The sequence below is a fragment of the Kogia breviceps genome, chromosome 1, assembly GCF_026419965.1.
Source record: "Kogia breviceps isolate mKogBre1 chromosome 1, mKogBre1 haplotype 1, whole genome shotgun sequence".
In the NCBI taxonomy this organism is placed as follows: Eukaryota; Metazoa; Chordata; class Mammalia; order Artiodactyla; family Physeteridae; genus Kogia; species Kogia breviceps.
Window position 1 is genome coordinate 191,492,562 of NC_081310.1, and position 18,653 is coordinate 191,511,214.

The 18,653-nt window shown below is 45.8% G+C and overlaps 1 protein-coding gene across 2 annotated transcripts in view; it reads right to left on the reverse strand.

Moving 5' to 3' along the window:
- The window catches only part of KAZN (kazrin, periplakin interacting protein), a 1,159,438-nt gene that overhangs the window by 449,083 nt on the left and 691,702 nt on the right, over window positions 1–18,653 (reverse strand). The window lies entirely within an intron of this gene.

An 18,653-nucleotide genomic window follows, 5' to 3' on the forward strand; every position in this document is an offset into this window, starting at 1 on the left:
AGAAGCAGATGACACGCTTTCGGAGACAGCATACAGACACGTAGAGATGTATGCATATATCCATAGATCGCACCATTCTACAAATGGGCAAACCGACACTCAGGGTAAGGGTTACAGTAAATTGGTCTGAGGAGCTGATCAGATCAGAAGAAGCAAATCCATAGAGTCAGAAAGCAGTTAAGTGTTTGCCATGAGTATCGGGGGGGAGGGAAGGTGAGTGACTGCTTAATGGTACAGCCTTTTCGAGGTCGATTAGAAAGTTCTGGAACTAGATAGTGGTGACAGTTGCACAACACTGTGAATGTACTTAATACCACTAAACTGTATACTTTTAAATGGTTGAAATATTAAATTCTGTGTTGTGAGCATTTTACCACAATAAAAAAAAAAATACCTTTTTCATCGTACACGGCGTAAAATTCAGATTCTTTATCTCGGTTTACAAGAACCTTCCAAATCTGTCCTCTCCACCTGCACACTCACTCTCATTCTCTCTCAGCTCCCAGTACTTACTTCTCCCATCACACCCAGACCTGGAGTGTGGCTGTTCCCCCTCCGAGTCATGCATCACCCCGCCGCACCTTTACTCCTGCAGGAAGCCCCGCCACAGCCCCTTGTACACTTTCTGTGCCAAGAGAAGACCCACTTGTCCTTCAGGACTCAACTCAAGCACAGCCTCCTGTGACATCTGCAACTGAGACCTCATTTCCACCTGGGCAAAGTGTCCCTTATTGACACTTTTACATACCTTGCAGGTACGACTATCATGGTACACATCACAGTGTACTGTAATATATGCTTTCATACTAGACAGGAGCACTTAATGCTGGTTAAAAATATAGGCTTTGGGGTCACTGGGCCACCATTCAAATCTTAACTCTACCTGCTGTGTGAGCATGGACAAATTACTTAACCACTTTGAGCCTCAGTCGCCTCGTTTTGTAAAAAGAGGGCTAATAGTAATGCTTGATGTGAGGGTCAAACACAGAAATACATAGATAGCTTTGAGAACGGTGCCTTGCCCTTCCGAAGCACCCAGTAAACGTTAGTGTCATTATTATCTCCTTCATCACCATCATCCTCTCTCGGCCCCAGTAGCTTATGAGCTCCATGAGCCCAGCACGGGACCTGCCATAGAGCACACACAGGGCAATATTCCAGTGTGTTTCCACGGACATGGGCTATACACCTTACAGGCCAGATCATGCAGCCCAAGTAAAACTGACCAATTAGAGGGAAGCCAGTGCCGAACTCAGCAGCCACCTCTCGGCACTCAAGGACTTTCTCTGCTTCACAACGAGAGCTTGAAATATCAGTAGGCAAGCTATAAGTAATGGAGGAAAACAATAATGCAGAATTTAACTGAGGGTTTGTGAGTGCGTCAGTGGGGCTCTCTCTCCAGGGGAGAATGAGGAACGAGCTGTCGGAGATAAGAATTTGGTCGGGCATATGTAAGGCAAGCGCAGACAGCAGTGAGCACCCAGGGAGTCCCTTCTGCCACCACCAAACGGGAAACCTCATAGATCAAACCACAGAATAAATGAGGGCATTAAGGCTTCATACACTCTGGGATTTGTATTTGAAAAGCCAAGATTCCTACTTAAACTAGCCCCTCCTTGAATGATTTTTTGCTGTTGCTTTCCAAAGAAGTCACTCTTTGGCACCACAGGTCTTCAGTGGGAGGCTTTGGGCCATAGTTTTCAATACTCACAGCTGATATTTATGGAATCCTTAGCACATGTGTGCCAAACACTTAACACAGGGCTTCATGTATATTAACCCACTTAATCTTTATATAAAAACCCTGTAAGGTATGAACTATTATCAGCCCCGTTACATAGATGTTATGTGAACCAACAAGACGACATGCTAAGAGGTGGTGGCACTGGTAGTTAAACTCAGGAATCTGAGTCCAGCTGAAGGAATGCAGTCATACAAACAAGGCTGCTGTCTTGCAGGGTCCTTGAGAGACTAAAGAGAAACAAAATGGGAAGTTCTAACATCCACAGTGGCTCATGACACCAACAGAATGACCAAAGGTATGAGCCATCTTATCCCCTGAACTTGTAAGAGGCAGCTCAAACCGCCCTCGGAGGAGCTGGCTGAAGACTTAATAGCTATTTGATGGACACCCACCACTATATTACAAATGGTTGGGAGCAAAATAAATGCAAATGAAGCCACCACGGGGGGGGGGGGGGGGCGGGCGGGGCAGAAAACCAGCCTTCCCAAGTGTATCCTGCCTGCATTGAAATGCCCTGGTCCTACCCCTGAGCTTAACATTTCATGCGAAAGGCAACACTGAGACCGCCACTCCAAGAAATCCCGGGGAGGACAATCAGGATGACAAATGGAACCCTCCCCCTTGTATCTCAGAAATGCCAAGAGGTGTGGGTGATGGGCTGAAATACCTAAACAAACCAGAGAGTGAGCCTGTGGCTGAGGCTGATTAATGGGCAGAGGGGCCCAGCCCTCACCTTTATTTACATTGCTTGGAGCACATAAACTCCAAGAAAATTTAGTGTTTTAATTTGGGCATCTGGCTTGTGCTTCTCTTCTCTTCTCTACTCTTCTCTTCCCTTCTCTTCTCTTCTCTACTCTTCGCTACTCTTCTCTTCTCTACTCCTCTCCGCTTCCCTCCCTCCTCCTCCTTCCCTCCCTCCCTTCTATTAATGGGCAGATAATATAAGCCTGCAGATTCACAGGCTTATATTATCTCTGCTTAAGCCAGGAAAGACAATATTCCCCAAACTAAACAATCTAAGATATTCTTTAAGGCGGACCTGACTGACTTGGCGACACTGCTAAAGGTCACCAAGTGTAGAAATTCAGAAACGGGACAGCCTTTAGCCAGGTCTCATCCAGCGGGCTCATTCTGACCGAGTCAATGTCCCAGCCCCTGAGCGGCCGTCTGGGACACCTCTCCCAAGTTGTGGAGGTGGAGGTGGAGGTGGGAGTGCAGGACCCGGATCTTTGATCAGACAGTTGGCATCGCAAGTCGGGACACAGGTTGGAGCTTCCCTTTTTGTCACTCTTTAGTCTCAGGTACAGTCAGGGCTAGCGTCCAGTCCTCTTGGTCCCCCGCTGGGTCCTTCCCCTCTGCTCTTTCCTCCTTCGGCTTCTGGCAGAAGGTGAGCACCTTACATATCCTAGTATCCTAGCGCCAAGGACCCGGCCTCATCAATCAGAAGATGCGCCTAATGGAGGCTAACCGAACCAGTAAACAAAGAACAGCCTCGACCCCCCGCGGGGGCCTCCTGGGAGGCCGTACATGTACGCACGTTTACGGCACCAGTTTACGACCTTTACGACATTTCTGGAGGACGCGGCAAGTGCCAGGCGGTGTGCTCAGCTCTCCAACACACCCTCTCCTGTGATCTCACAGCTCTGGGATGTCGGGATTAGTGTTATCCCTGGGGGCAGACTGGGGCCTAGACTGTAAAGCGGTTTGCCCACCACACACAGCTAACACGTGTTAAGAGAACAGGATATGCATCCAAGCAAGGGACTCGAGATTTCTGTCCTACGCTATAAACGCTGAACTTACCTCTGTCAGCATCTTAATTTGTTCAAACAAGTCATTACAGTGAAAGCCAGTGAGACGCTTTCCTAGTCATTACTGTCTTCTCAACTTTCTCTGCGTTGTACCCAAATGACAGCATACTGTTACTGCTAAACTTTTGTCTTCAATGGCCCATGTGAATGCAAAACACAAGAAAGGGAAGATCACATTTGGTCTTCTTCCTACTTTTTTCTCCCGAACTTCTAAACCCAGTGTGGGAGTAGCTTTTCCAACACGCCTGGCAGATGGTCATCTAGGCTCTGGTGATGACCACATCCCTCTGGACAGCTCTCCTGTGAGCCAAAACTTGCCTCTCTCTGATGTTCCTGCCTAAGTCCCTGGTGGCCCACCAGCTAAATATTAACCAAACACACAAAAAAAGAAATGAAAACCATTTACTGGGTCTTCCAGTTGATTTTAATTGCAGGTAATAAACCACTGTTAAAAGGAAGGTTTATAATAAGAAGGTGCCTATTAGCTTAGGGTGTTTGCAGTGGAACACTGAAATGATTTTGTAAATGCCATCTTCTCTAATAAATCTGAATGCTACTGGAGAGATTAGGCCATTATCCAGCGCTGGCATAAATAGAAAATGATATGATGGATTACATGCTTGAGGGGGTTTAGGAGTTAGCCGGAGATGGGGCAGGGTGACACTAGTTAGCGATGGCAGTTGGCCAATCAAATCATATTACCCGAAATCTAGTTTAGGGCCAGTTTCGTTGTTCTGACTATAACCGGTGCTTTCCAATATCCATACCAGGAAGTCACCATAGAAATTTCTGCCTAAATAAAGAAGGGTTTTCTTAAAGCCAAGGGTCCAAATCATAGATTTATCTGATTGTGTCATAGCGGGGCAGAGTTGAGTTTGAGGAACAGAAGAATCCCTTAAAATCAGAAGACTCAAGGCCTGGGGCAGTAGCCATAATTTTCCAAGGCACTTATTGAGCACCTAACTGCACATGGAATTGCTGAGAACCGCATTGCACAGGGCTGAACACACATGTCCACATAGATGCATTTTGAAGCCGCAGTCCCAAGCTGTGGGCCACAGAGACTCTGGGTGGCCAGAGAGAGTGACTTAGAGGAAGTCCAAAATCCACATGTCTCCAATGTGCTGCCTGTGGACAGAATTAAGCATTTTTATTGCATGTAGGTGCCATTATCTTTCAAATATATGTAGGTGCCGAAGAAGCAGCCGCTTAAGAATGTTACTGAATTCAATGCATTCTTTTGCATTTATGTATTTTCCCAGAGAAATAGATAAAAAATACAACTGCTAATATGTAGGGGACAGAATTCACTGAAAATCTCTCTCTCTCTTTATCTCTCTCTCTCTCTCTCCATCATTAAAAAGAATATATGTCAAAATATGGATAGCAGAACATTAGATCCAGATGTAAACCGATGTTGGAGTAGCCATCTTGGCTAAAGTTTAAACCATTGAAAACTGGCTCCTGGCTAATGTTAGAAGCATGTGCGTACTCACGAGGGAAGTGATAATTTTGTTGGTACTAGTTTGGGTACCTTAGTATCTGTCTCATCTGAATACCACCTACTACCTCAGCCTGCCAGCCTTTGTGAGTTAAGCTTTTCAGTCCTTAACCCTCCCTGTGCATTCTTGTTGCAGACGATTTCTCACATGAACCATTTATGGATTCTGACCATAACCTCAAATACAAGTCTAGGTACATGTGTGTTTAAAGGGCTGGAAAGCATACTCAGTAAGACATCATAAGAAGTCTGGCTCCTCCCAGGAGAAAGGCCTCTAAGCAACACAGAGATATCAGGAGAAAGACCTGGGATCTGGGGAAAAAACGTCCAATCTTGCCTATAGGGGACACAAATCAGCTGCAGAAATAAAGAGAATTTCATTCTAAGGTGGGAGAATTCAGAGTTCAATAATATACTATGCTATTAATAATGAAGAGTTCTGGGGCTTCCCTGGTGGTGCAGTGGTTGAGAGTCCGCCTGCCGATGCAGGGCACGCGGGTTCGTGCCCCAGTCCGGGAAGATCCCACGTGCCGCGGAGCGGCTGGGCCCGTGAGCCGTGGCCGCTGCGCCTGGAGCGTCCGGAGCCTGTGCTCCGCAACGGGAGAGGCCACAGCAGTGAGAGGCCTGCGTACCGCAAAAAAAACAAAAACAAAAAACAAACAGGGCTTCCCTGGTGGTGCAGTGGTTGCGAGTCCGCCTGCCGATGCAGGGCATTACGGGTTCGTGCCCCGGTCTGGGAAGATCCCACGTGCGGCAGAGTGGCTGGGCCCGTGAGCCATGGCCGCTGAGCCTGCGCGTCCGGAGCCTGTGCTCCGCAACGGGAGAGGCCACAACAGGGAGAGGCCCGCGTACCGCAATAATAATTAATAATAATAATAATAATGAAGAGTTCTATCTATTGAATCCCAAAGTCCACCAAGCTTTGTGCCAGGCACACTATGTGTTATTCCATTAACACAGGGAGTAATTTTCCCCTTAAGAAAAAACACTGGGCAATGTCTAATTGTCACGTTATAGGGGTGCTACGAGCATCTAGTGGTGTAGACCAGGGATGCTGCTAAACATTTTACAATGCACAAGTCAGCCCCCACGCAAAGAATTTTCTGGACCAGAATGTCAACAGTGCTGAGGTTGAGAAACCCTGCACGAAACCATCCTAATCACTCTAGAAAGGAGGAATTATCGGCCTCGTTATAGAGGAGGAAACTGAGAGCTGTAATGTCCCACAACCCAAGTCACATCGCCAGGATCTGGATCGGATCTGTTTCACTCCCTTAAACCCATGTATCTGCTGTATTATCTTGAAGATGGAAACGACCTCCGCATTTCCTAAATAAGGAAATTGAGGCTCAGATGCCGAGTGTCTTGCTCTGTATCTCACTGCTACTGCTGATTCTTTGTCCCTTCACAGCTCGAGGTCTGTGATGATGATTAACCACAAATGACTTCACCTCCAACCGTGAAGCTGCCAACAAATGTCTCTTTCTCTTGTCCGTTAACCATTACACCCCTAGCAATTAACTTCTTGCTTCTGCTCCTTTAACGCTGTCATCTGGTGGTTTTATCGCTCACATCTAATTCACTAGCTTAATCAATCATTATTAAGCTCCTTCTGTAGGCTAAGCACTGTAAAGGTGCGGGATATAAATGGGTCAGAAGGCAAATGGAAGAGAGCTGCAAGTTCAGGGGTTGGCAAACTATAGCCCAGGGAGTGCCTGTTTTTGTAAATAAAGTTTTATTGGAACACAACCACGCCCATTCATTTACCTATCGTCTATGGCTGCTTTCACATTACAGCAGCAGAGTTGAGGAATTATGACAGATATCCTATGGCCCCCAGAGCCTATAATATTTACTGTCTGGCCCTTAACAGAAACAGTTTGCCGACTCCTACACTAGCTCCGTCATTCAGGCCACAAGGGTAAGCACTGAAGTGAACTCCCAACTGAATCAAGAAGCACTTTCTTTCATCTCCATGTGCAGCTATAATATCTATTGTCAGTGGCGGGAATCCTAAGTGTTTAATGCTAATACAAATCTAAAACTCAAAAACACTGGGCAATGTCTAAAGACTTGTTTGGTTGTCACAATGTAGAGGTACTACGAGCAAACTTTTTTTTTTTTTTTTTTTTTTTTTTGCGGTACGCGGGCGTCTCACTGTCGCGGCCTCTCCCGTTGCGGAGCACAGGCTCCGGACGCGCAGGCTCAGCGGCCACGGCTCACGGGCCCAGCCGCTCCGCGGCATGTGGGATCTTCCCGGACCGGGGCACGAACCCGCGTCCCCTGCATCGGCAGGCGGACTCTCAACCGCTGCGCCACCAGGGAAGCCCCGAGCAAACATTTTGATCCTTAAACATACTTTCTGCTCTTCTAGAGCCTATTATGAATAGATCTTCAAATGCATTTCAAATGTATATTATTTCTATTTTGCTATCAGAGGTTTGGGAAGGCTTTAGCGACTGTCCCTCGTCACACTGAAATGAAACAGAGATCAGAGTGCCAGCCGATAGATTAGCTGCTTAGGTGTCAGTTAGCTACAGCGGGTCGTCTGCTGCGCTGCAGAGGCCTCCGGGTTGATACTTCCTTTCCACTCTCGTTGGGTGCACAGCAAAAGACCCCATTCTGATTTTCCCTGAGCTTTCTGCCACACTGTTGGACTTCAGTGTGTGGATGAGATTCCACTGATCTGAGTACAAGGTCTAGATGTGAACTTGGAGGAGCAGGAGGTCTACCGACTATACAGGCAGCTACAGCCACAGCAGCATTGAGAACATGTGCCTACACAGCCAACAGTTTAGGTGGACAATTTAAACCAGCATGTTTTGGATGGATGTTAACTCAAAGACTCTGATAAAAGAGATCCTAAAGATTTCAAAGCGTCTCCCTGAAGGGACAGTGAAGAGAGAGAAACTGAGCAGATTTACTGTGATGGCTACATCCTGTCCCCAACACTCAGAGAGTACACACATCCACATGCTAAGAACATAGGTCCCCTCACAGACGTGCTTCCCATATTCAAAAATCCTAAATGACGGTGGTGTCAGGTGGAAAAAATCGTCCTCCATACGAAAGTCATTCCCAGATCCAATAAGACAATCAGGAGGTTCCCCGGGTGCAAACCTGCTCTGGTTTACAGGTCTTTAACTGCTTTTAAGGGAGGCCAGCAGAAGAGAAACGCTACATTCAGGCATGAATAAGATAGGTCATTGAGAGAGAAGTCAAATGACTGAAAACCCCACGGAGAGGATGAAAGAATTTAGTGTAAAAAAAAAAAGATTAAATCTGTAAAACTGGATTGTCCCTTTACCATGGGTAGACATTGGAGATGGGAGCTCAGAGTATGAGAGCACAGTCTTGGGGTGATGGTGTCACCATCCAGGTCTTACAAGACAGGGTGGCCCATGCTCAAGAGGGCTTGGCCAAGGCAAGGTCAGATCTCACCCAATCATGGGTTCCAGGGCAGCCCGCTGCCACCGTTGTGCAGTCACAGTGGGATCTTGCAGTGGGAGAAAGAGAGGAGAATTTGGTTCAATGACAAGCTCAACAATCTTGAACAAATCAGTTTAAATCACTGTCCCTCAGTTCCCTTATTTGAGAAACAGATTGCTGTGTCTACTTCAATTCCATCCTATGGGCCAGTTGGTAGGATCCACACAGACAATGCCTGTGCAAGTCTCTGTATACTGCAAAGATGTGCAAAGATCTACAAAGATCTGGGTAGTGATATACTCTAGTGCTTCCCTAGTGCCTCCTGAGAGCAAAGGAAAGAAGAGTGGATAAAAGCAGCAGAACCCTGGAAAAAGGATTCTGAGCACTGGCTTTGTGAACTGAGGATGCTGGACCAAGCTTTTGCTTTAGAGGCAAGGTGATAACACTGAGAGTGTTGAAGGGTGGGTTTTGAGTCATCCCATGGTGGAACCAACCCATGAATTGACCAGCTGAGTTTTTAACAAGGTTCTATTCTATTGGTTCATGATAATGACCCACACTGTAGAAAATCTGACCAGAAATAATGATCCTTCTCCAGAGGACTTCCATTAAGACTTGAACATGCCTCCTTGCAGGGCTGCCCGGTACCGTGTCAAATTGTGAACAGGGCAATCCGAGCACGTCTGCTAGCTAACGGGCTAACAGTCTCTACAAAATGGCAGCCAGGCCTTGCCTTTCTGTTAACTCGCAAATCTAAAGCTGTGTCGAAAAATATTCCCGGTTTTTCCCTGCTTCACATGGTAAACCTTGTAGGAACAGGAAAAGCAATCTACTTGATGAATGCATTAATTAAGATAATCAGTATACATATAATCACAGGTCAGTTCTCGCCAACCATCATTCATCAAACTCTATGGTGCCACAACTGCTTTCTCCAGGGTCAGTATCATATTTCTAAATTTCATACCTTGCTATCATCAGGAAATGGTGAGCACAGAATTTCAAATGGCAAGAATGAGGGGGAAAGGGTGACATAAATCCCACTGTGTTCCAAGTTGCACTTACTGAATTAAAGACACCATCCTCAATGGTTTAAAAAAAATTCAAGTTAATCAAGGAAAATGAACTAATTCATTTGTTGCAGCTGACAAGAAGCCCCAGCCTTGGCCAGGAAGATAATATATACAAGGGGTGAGTTTATTTTGAAAGATGCAGATCTATACCTGCATTGAAATTCATACCTTTTCTTGTTCCCTTTGGAGAAAAAAACCCAACTATTATTCAAGATCTAAACCCTGTATCACCCACATCTTCTTTCTCCTTAAGAAATGCTCTTTGAGGGAGAAGGTCCAAGCCAGCAGCTATTCTCTGCAGTATCTAATCTCAACCTACCCCCAAAGTTGCACTCTAATAATCTCTCATGGGCAGTTTAACCTTAGTAGACAAATTAATGTATTTTCCCAGCATGCTTTTCTTACATATTGCCACTGTCATGTACATCTGTGAAGGCTTCTGTGTTTGTCACTTCATCATCTATTTTCCCATTACACCTGTCTAGACCTTTATTATAAAATGTAATTATACTTCCATGTCAGTCACACCTACTAGCCTAAGAGCTCCAAGATAACTTGCTCCATATCTTATTAAATCTGTGGTCCCTGAACCTATGTGCTCAATTTCTCAAGCTAGATGGAGACAGAAGAAAGAAGGAAAGGAAGAAAAGAAAAAAAGAAGGGCAGTGGGAGGGTTGGTCTGTAAGCAAAAAGACAAAGCCATCCTCCTGGCATGTCTTTGTGCTGCCTGGCACAATATCTCAATATTCTTTTTTTTTTTTTAATTTATTTTTGGCTGCGTTGGGTCTCTGTTGCTGCGCGCGGGCTTTCTCTAGTTGTGGCGAGCAGGGGCTACTCTTCGTTGCAGTGCGTGCGCTTCTCATTGCGGTGGCTTCTCTTGTTACGGAGCATGGGCTCTAGGCACACGGGCTTCAGTAGTTGCAGCACGTGGGCTCAGTAGTTGCAGCACGCGGGCCCTAGAGTGCACGGGCTTCAGTAGTTGTGGCACGTGGGCTCAGCAGTTGTGGTGCGTGGGCTTGGTTGCTCTGCGGCATCTGGCATCTTCCTGGACCAGGGATTGAACCCATGTCCCCTGCATTGGCAGGCAGATTCTTAACCACTGTGCCACTAGGGGAGTCCTCAATATTCTTGCTGTAGTGAAGCAGGCGGGCTCCAGGGTCAGCTGAACCTGTGTTCCAATACAGCAGAAGACCACTGTCTAGATCCTGGAAAAGCAACTAAACCTTTCTAAGCCTCAGTTTCTTCATTTGTAGAATGGAGGTGAGAACATTATCTAACTCGCTGTGATAGGAAAGCCAGATGAGAAAATGTCATCAATCACGCCCCAGAGTCTGGGAAAGTCCAGAAAAAAAAAAAAAAAAAAAAAAAAAGCCTCAACAGATGCTGGCTATTGCTATCACTATCCTCTTGGATAATCTTCAGAGTCTCTGCAGCTCCCCAGTTCTGATCCTGGAACATCCCTTTCCCTAAAAAGGTGTCAATCCCCTGCTGAGAAGCTCTGGGGGCCACTGTCCCCTTTCCTTGAAACTTTCAGTCTTCTCTGTGACTCCCTCCAGCTGAAGCCCAGCAGCAAGGCAGAGAGAAGGGAGATTCTCACATTTGAACATGGCTCAGCCACTGAACTGCCCTCTTACCTCTGGCCAGACACCAATCCTTCCTGGCTACAGACTCTCTGGCAGTGACAAAGCATCTTTCTTACAGCGGAGCTCTGAGGATTTACGATGAATGACTTAGTGTCTGACATGCAAATCCTAACTACAATTGCCGCAACGCCAGCTTTAGAACAAAAATGATTTCTTGGGCAGGAATGGGAAAAACTCTGCAAAGCTGCACTGCATCCTGGCTGGGACAGCAGGCAGTCTCTGGACGCACATCTACTTGGGTTTATATCCTGGCTCTGCCACTTGCTACCTTGGTGACACTGGGCAAGTCACATAACCTTTCTGGGCCTCAATTCTTTTCTCATCTGGAAGGTGGCAAACCCAGTACTTACCTCAGAAGGCAGTTAAAAGGATTAATTGAGATAATACAGGGAAAGGGTTTAGAAGAGTGTTGACATATGGCAAATAAACACAATTAAAACCGGCTATCATTAAACCAATGATCTTCATGTAAAACGTGACAAGTTGACCGAATTCCGCACACTCTGTAATTTAAAAATCGTGGTTTCATTCAGTCAGTCAGTCAGTCAACAACTGTTCAGTGGGCTCTTGCGATGCGCCAGGCACTGTTCTAGGTGCTGTGAATGGAGCAGAAAACAAACAGATGAAACTCTCTGCTGTCACAGAGCCGCCATCCTAAGACTCACAACTGGGGTCTCCTCTAATGCCTGGCATACAAAACGGTTCTCAGCCAGGGATGATGTGGCCTCCAGTGGACATCTGGAAACATCTGGAGACATTTTTGGTTGTTACAACGGGGGTGTGGAAGGTTCTACTGGCATCTAGTGGGCAGAGGACAGGGATGCTTCTAAACATCCTACAATGTACACAATGTCCACCCCCCAACAAAGAATTATCCTGCAAATGAAAACACTGCCAAGACTGGGAAACCCTAGTGTAAAGGAATCTGTGAGTAGTTATAGGTCTTTTGTTGGGCGTGGTCTTGGGCCACCGGGGGCCACCGAGGCCACTGGGAGAGAACTCAGAAAAGGGAAAGATATGGGTAGGAGGGAGAATCAGAGGGCCACAGGATACCAGCATTGCCTGGAATCATCCTTCCTAAGAGAGAATGCATACGAAGTCTGAGCAGCAGGAGGCCCCAGCGCCAGGATCAATATGGTTCTTTTCATTGGTGACAAGTGACCCTTGGGTTGCTAACCCTGGAAGCAGGACCCAATTCCCTCTCTGTCAGTTAACCCCACACCTAAGGGAGAGGTGTTCCTGCTTCCCTATGATTTCATATAAGGACCCAGGATGGAGACAAGTCTATAGCTCCGTCAACTTTCCTAATGAACAAACCGAAAGATATTTCTGCTTTAGGAGACAATACAGGTTTAAGCAGCAGCAGAGCCCCAGTGGGTCTGAATTCCTGGATCAGTCACTACCAGCCGAGTGACCCTGGGCATCAAAGTGAGATGAGTAAGAGCATGGACTCCAGAGTCAGAGCCCGGTCACTTAATGGCCCTTTGGCAAGTCATAGATCATTTTGGTGCCTCGGTTTTCTCATACATAAAATGGGTACAATGATACCTGCCTTATAAGTCATTACACAAATTAAACGCATTAGTTCAGAGAAGCACTTAGAACAGTACCTAGCTCCGAGCAAGACTATGTCAAAGCTTGCTGCCGTCATCACCATCGTTGTCATTACTCTGTCATGGTAGACAGCCGACCTAACCTCTCTGAGTCCCAGTCAGTTTCCTCTTTTCAAAAATGGGCACGACAGTTGTCACTTCACTGGGCTCCAGATTCAATTATGCATGTAAAGCACCAGGGAAAACACTTGACATGCTGGAAGTCCTGACTGTTATTATTTATTGAAAAGTTTGACACAGCACTGAAACTAGTGCTAATTTAGTCCTACATTACACTATTCACCTTCACTGAAGAGAAAATTACATGGTATCAGGATGGTTCCAGAACCCCCAGTGTCTGTGATGTACCCAGGAGGTGAGCTCCGAGAATCACAATGAAGTGCTGAAGATGAGTGTAAAATATGAGCTCTGGACCCACCCTCCTTTAGAGGGCACTCTGCTCTTAATGCTTCACATGACTTCAGAGGATCTGTAGAGCTGAGCCAATGGTGGGAATGGAAGGCCTTTACATCCCCTTCACTCCGGCGCTTGCTCTGGTGGAAGAGGAGAGAAGGGGGAGGAGCTGGGCGGGTAGCCCCTCCCCCCATTTCTCTCCATCCTCCCAGCCTGACTGCCCAGCACAGAAGGGGCAGAGGCCTCGGGGGCACTCTGCTGGCAGACCTGCCCGTCACAAGCTCCATACGAGCTTGCGTGCTAGGGTCTCAATTCACTGGAGGGTGAAGGGGACAGGGGCCTTTCAGAAGTCTGACCCAAAGGTCCAGCAAGGCCAAGTCAACAGAGACACTAAAACAAATCGAGAACCAATGATATCCCATCGCACAGAAGCCACCTGCTCAAACAGTTGTTCTTGCCAAACTCATGAAAACTACATTCAGCTTCTTTCATGTTTCTAGCAGCTCAGGATTTCAACGGGGAAGCAAGAATGCCCACAGAGCACAGCCTGCAGTCTGCCACCGAGATCTGAGGTTGCATCAAACAAGCAAGAATGTTCTGGTCTCATCGAACCACATGGGAAAGAAGAAGAGATTCCTGTGCCTGGTCTCCCTCCGGCTTCTCCACAGTCAAGACGGGCCTGGCAGGGGACCTTGAGGATGGTGACAAGAGCCAGTGGGACACTTACCTGCCCTGAGTTCTCAGGTACAGTCTGCGGCAAGGCGTGGTCACCCTCTTAGCCGCAGGGAAGCTGTCGTTTCCTAAATCATTCTGCCTGAACCCTCTTTGCCTGCATTTCCGATGACTAGGACATCGCAGTGACTGCTGTTGGTGGCATCCCTTGTCATCCCATGTGTTACTCACCCTAATATCCAGCCCAAACAGTATGGACTAATTTTCATTTACAAGATCACTTAAAAACCCATTCCCTGGCCTCAGCAGGCAGAACGAGTTCCATTCTCGCCTGATGGATGGCAGGGGGGGGGTGAGAAGCCAAGCACTAATGCTCACACAAACCACTACTGCAAAAGGTCTGAAAAGAACGGAGAAATTCATGTTGATTTCACTTTCCTTAGCTATATAGCTCAGGAATAAATATAAATGAAATACGCAATGAATATGGCCAGGACCCAGGCTTGACCTTCTGGGCCCCCTATGACTTGCATGGCGAGCAGGCAGTGTTTCAACGAGCACCCCCCACCTGCCAAGGCCGTCTGCTAGAAGCTCGCTGGCAGCCCGGAAGTCACAAATTATAAGCTACAGGATTCCTCAAAAGTGCCAGCAGTCTTGGGGAGTAGAGGGGGTAAAGGCATGGGGAGAACATGCCTTGTCTTACACTGGGAGGCTGTGTGACTATAAAAATCAGATTGGCTCAAACTTAGTATCAAAGAAGTTTTGAAAAACCTCAGTAAACCCTGAAATGCTGGAAGTGTGAAATTAACCAGAACCAGAAACTTGACTTAAGGGGGTCCTCCAAAGGCATTTTCCAAAGTCAATGGAAAGACAGTAAATAACAGTCAATCGATAACTAATTTCAACCTCGCTGTACTGATCTGTACGTATTCTCTTTGTGACCGTGCATGGTGATTTTCAGGAAGAATTCTGAAGTCCCATCTCATGACAGCCAACCAGATTAGGAAAAGACTGACGAGTCTCTTTCAGCCCACTGATATGGCTGGAAAACCAAGCCACAGGTACTGGATGAGCTCTGTAACGTACAGGTGAGCTAACAGAAGGCCCCCGAGATTCCGCCACATTTTGTTCCACCCTCTCTGCCACGTGAAAATCCTCTTCTCAAAAAAGATAAACGTCTGCTTGGGAAAACAAGAGTATGTGGAGGCAGAACAAATTGGGAAGGGGATGCCAAAGGGGATGCTTTGATTTTGCAAAGCAACAGTGTCTAGCATCTCTGCAGACTACTCACACATTCATTTCAGTCCCAAGGTAATTTATACTTCACCAGAGAGTTTCCAGTGCTATAGCAATGCTAGATAAGAGCCATCAGACCTGAAGTAACCGCCTATTTTAATGCCTGGGGAGAAAAAAAATAAAACTTGCATCTATTTATGGAGATTTACAAAGGTGTAAGAAAATGACACTTCTCCCCATCCCCATCTAACAAATGCAGTAAACGGTAAGTCAACACCCAAGAAGGTCGCCATGAGCATTTCCACTTACATAGGCATATAAATACAATTATTTCCTTAAAAAAACAAACCACAAAAATATTGGCAGTAGGTACACATCCTACTGGGCATAGGTATTTTATGTTATATACAGTTAAACACCTATTTGAATTGGGTACGATGGAACTTAATCGTTTTATTCTACGCATAGCAAAGCAACCAATTGAATCTAATATTAGCCATTCATCAGATAAAACATTTTCAGAGAAACAAACTGCTGTATTTTCCCCTCAAAGAATAGCAAGCATTTGAAACACATTTCCCAGAGATGTTACGCCGAAGAAAACAGCTTAGAAATGTGACTTTAAACAAATCCGTTCTCTGGCTACCAACAAGACAAACTGGAGAAACTGCTTGGCTCTGTTCTTTCCAAGGCTCCTCTGTCCACCTGTCAGAGGCAGTCGTGACCCCACCAACCTAAGAGGCAGCTCTGGAGCCTTGAGATGTGCCACCCTGCGCGGATGCCCTGTGCTCTGCATGCCAGCATCCTCATTAGGGATTATCCGACTCACTTGAAGCAGGGAGAGAGGAGATGGGCTGGCTGCCAAGCGTTTCTTTCAACACAGATTCTGAAAGAAGATCCTGCAAAGTGCCGAAAGCCCAGATTTTCAGCAGTTCACTTTCTAGACTCTGTTACGTAGCAACCATGCCAGCTCACAGAGGGTACCAACCAAGTTAATATTTTGTTTAAATGACACACTGCATTAACTCTCTAGGAAAACCCAAGTTTTCTTCATCAACTTACCTACTGTCAGATATCCTCACTGGGACAAAACATCCACTGGTGGATTGATGAGTTTCTTTAATTTATGAACAAAAAAATTTTTAACAGAAAAATCTGAAAGTGGATCTAACAGTTTCTCAGCAGGGAGAGCAAAAGGTGACTCTTTCCTGTAACCATTTGGGCTAATATTATTAAAAGGAAATTAGCACGCACTTAATATGTGCATAATGTCCTTTAGTTAAAAGATGACTTCTACAGTTGCATTTTGAAAGGTAATCATTTCATTCAAAACCTTGATTTGCAAAGTGATAACTCAATAACGTTAAATACTCATAGGGTTTGAGCCCATTGGCTTGCACCAACACAGACAAAAGAAAAACAGAAGACTAATTCTTCCCAATTAGGAACCCCCAGGAACTGAGCTTCTGTGAGCCTTCCTGGAGGTATATGACAAAGAAACATGAGAAAGCCAATCAACCACACTTGGAAATTAACTTGGGAGAGCCCAGTGCTTTCCTTTAGGAATACGAAAGCACTAGCAAAAGAAGCTACCAGACCACCTCTGCAGAAGGTTTCGGTTCTGGCAGAATGCTGCCACATGTCATGAGAACACAAAGCAAAACAAAACAAAATAAAAACAAACCCCGAAACACTCACAGGGGCTAAATAATGTGAAAAGTACTGTACTGAGGAACTGTTGCCAGATCTAAGCAAATGATGCCCCAATGGATTTACATGGGGGTCTTGTTTTCTTTTCAACCACCATATCAGTTTAAATTGACATCAATTTAGAGGGATATAGGGCCAACCATTAAGCTGAGTTAAAATCTTCAACATTTTATTTTCTGATTATAAAATCATTAAACTCCCCCTAGTAAAGGTTTTGAAAAATACCAATGGCACACAGAGGAAAAATCAAAACCATCCTTCATCCAGCCACCCACAGACAGCCCCTGGCCTGGGCAGGCATGTTTCTAAGAATATGAGGAAGCTGCTGGTTTTGTGTGTTTTTAGGGATATCAAGAAATCCAAAAGCCATTTTTCCATTTCCACAGCCTTGTGCATTTTTGTAGGGAAAAAGGAAACAGTGCCCTATTGCTCCACTATAACAACTTAACCATCAGCCAAGTATCACCATTTCCAAGTTCAATGTGTAGATCATTGCGGCACCGACCGCCTTAGCGTGCTCAGACTGTAGCTAGACCCAGGACTCAGAGAAAAGCCGCTTAACTTTTCCTCCGCCGAGAAAGGGGTGGATGGTGGGAAATAAACTAGCATTGTTCAGTCCCCCTTACCATGGCTTTTGATTCTTAGCAAAATGCCAGTTCTGCGCTATTTCTTTAAGGTTGAAAGAGTCCCTGCCTGTACAAAGTAAAGCATGACCATGCAGTCTAACTTCCCTTTTTATTGCCCAGGTGCCAGCAGAGAGCATCTTCCACACACAGTGACATAACAAGGGATAAATGATAGAATAACCAGATACCCACCTTGAAAACTGTACAGCAAACACCAGGCTCACAACACTTTCCCACCGTAACGTCATGCTACTTTGGTACCAAATTACTGCCCCAAGACTCTTGATGGACTCCTGAAGCACCAAGTTAAGATCCGACTTGGAATTGAACATACACTGCTAACGTTCACCCCAAAAAACAAAACAAAACAAAACACACCTACCCCAGGAAGGTAAAGAGGAAACAGAAGCTGATGGAGAGAAGGCATTAATATGAAAACAGACTCTCTCTCTATCAACACTTAGGAGAAGCCTTCGAAATAACAACAAAACTAGAAAATCTTTCTAAGCCACTGAGCCTTTGGTACCTCATACTTCATCAAGTGACATATTTACACAAGTGGCCCTCTTGGACTGGGTATTTTTTCTGTCATGTTCTGCATTTCAGCAGTTTCGTTTACAATCAAATGATATTAATAACCGGTGACAATGTTTCTTAAAGGGCAATTAGGCAAAAAAGGAAAAGACATCCTGAACATCCAGCCTACCCTTTTACTTTTTAGTTCACAGAAACCAAACGGTATTTTTTTTTTCTTTTTTTGGATGCTTCCTCCACCTTCAACCCATGCATGAGGGTTTCAGAGCTTCATCACTGTCAATGTCAACACAGACTGCCCTTTTTTTCCCTCCTCCTAACTGCAAAGAGTCCCTTCAAGCGGCGGCTCCCTGGAAATCCACCATCTACGCCTTCATTTCGCCAGGAGCCCATCACTCAGCCTTTGAGGTCTAAGATTTCCCCCCCTGGAAAGGGCTCACTGTGTTTATATTTGCTGGAAATTTAAACTCCCTGCTGAGCACAGCATCTACTGTTGCATCGATATATTCCACTGCCTGAGCGATCTCAAATGGGGAGAAAATAAAGTCCAGATGCAATCGAGACAAGGGATTTGGCATCCGTGGAGAAAAGTGCAAACCAGTCCAATCCTCTACCCCAAACGCGGCATCAGAGTCTGGAGCTCCCTCTCCGAGAGTCATTCCAAAGGA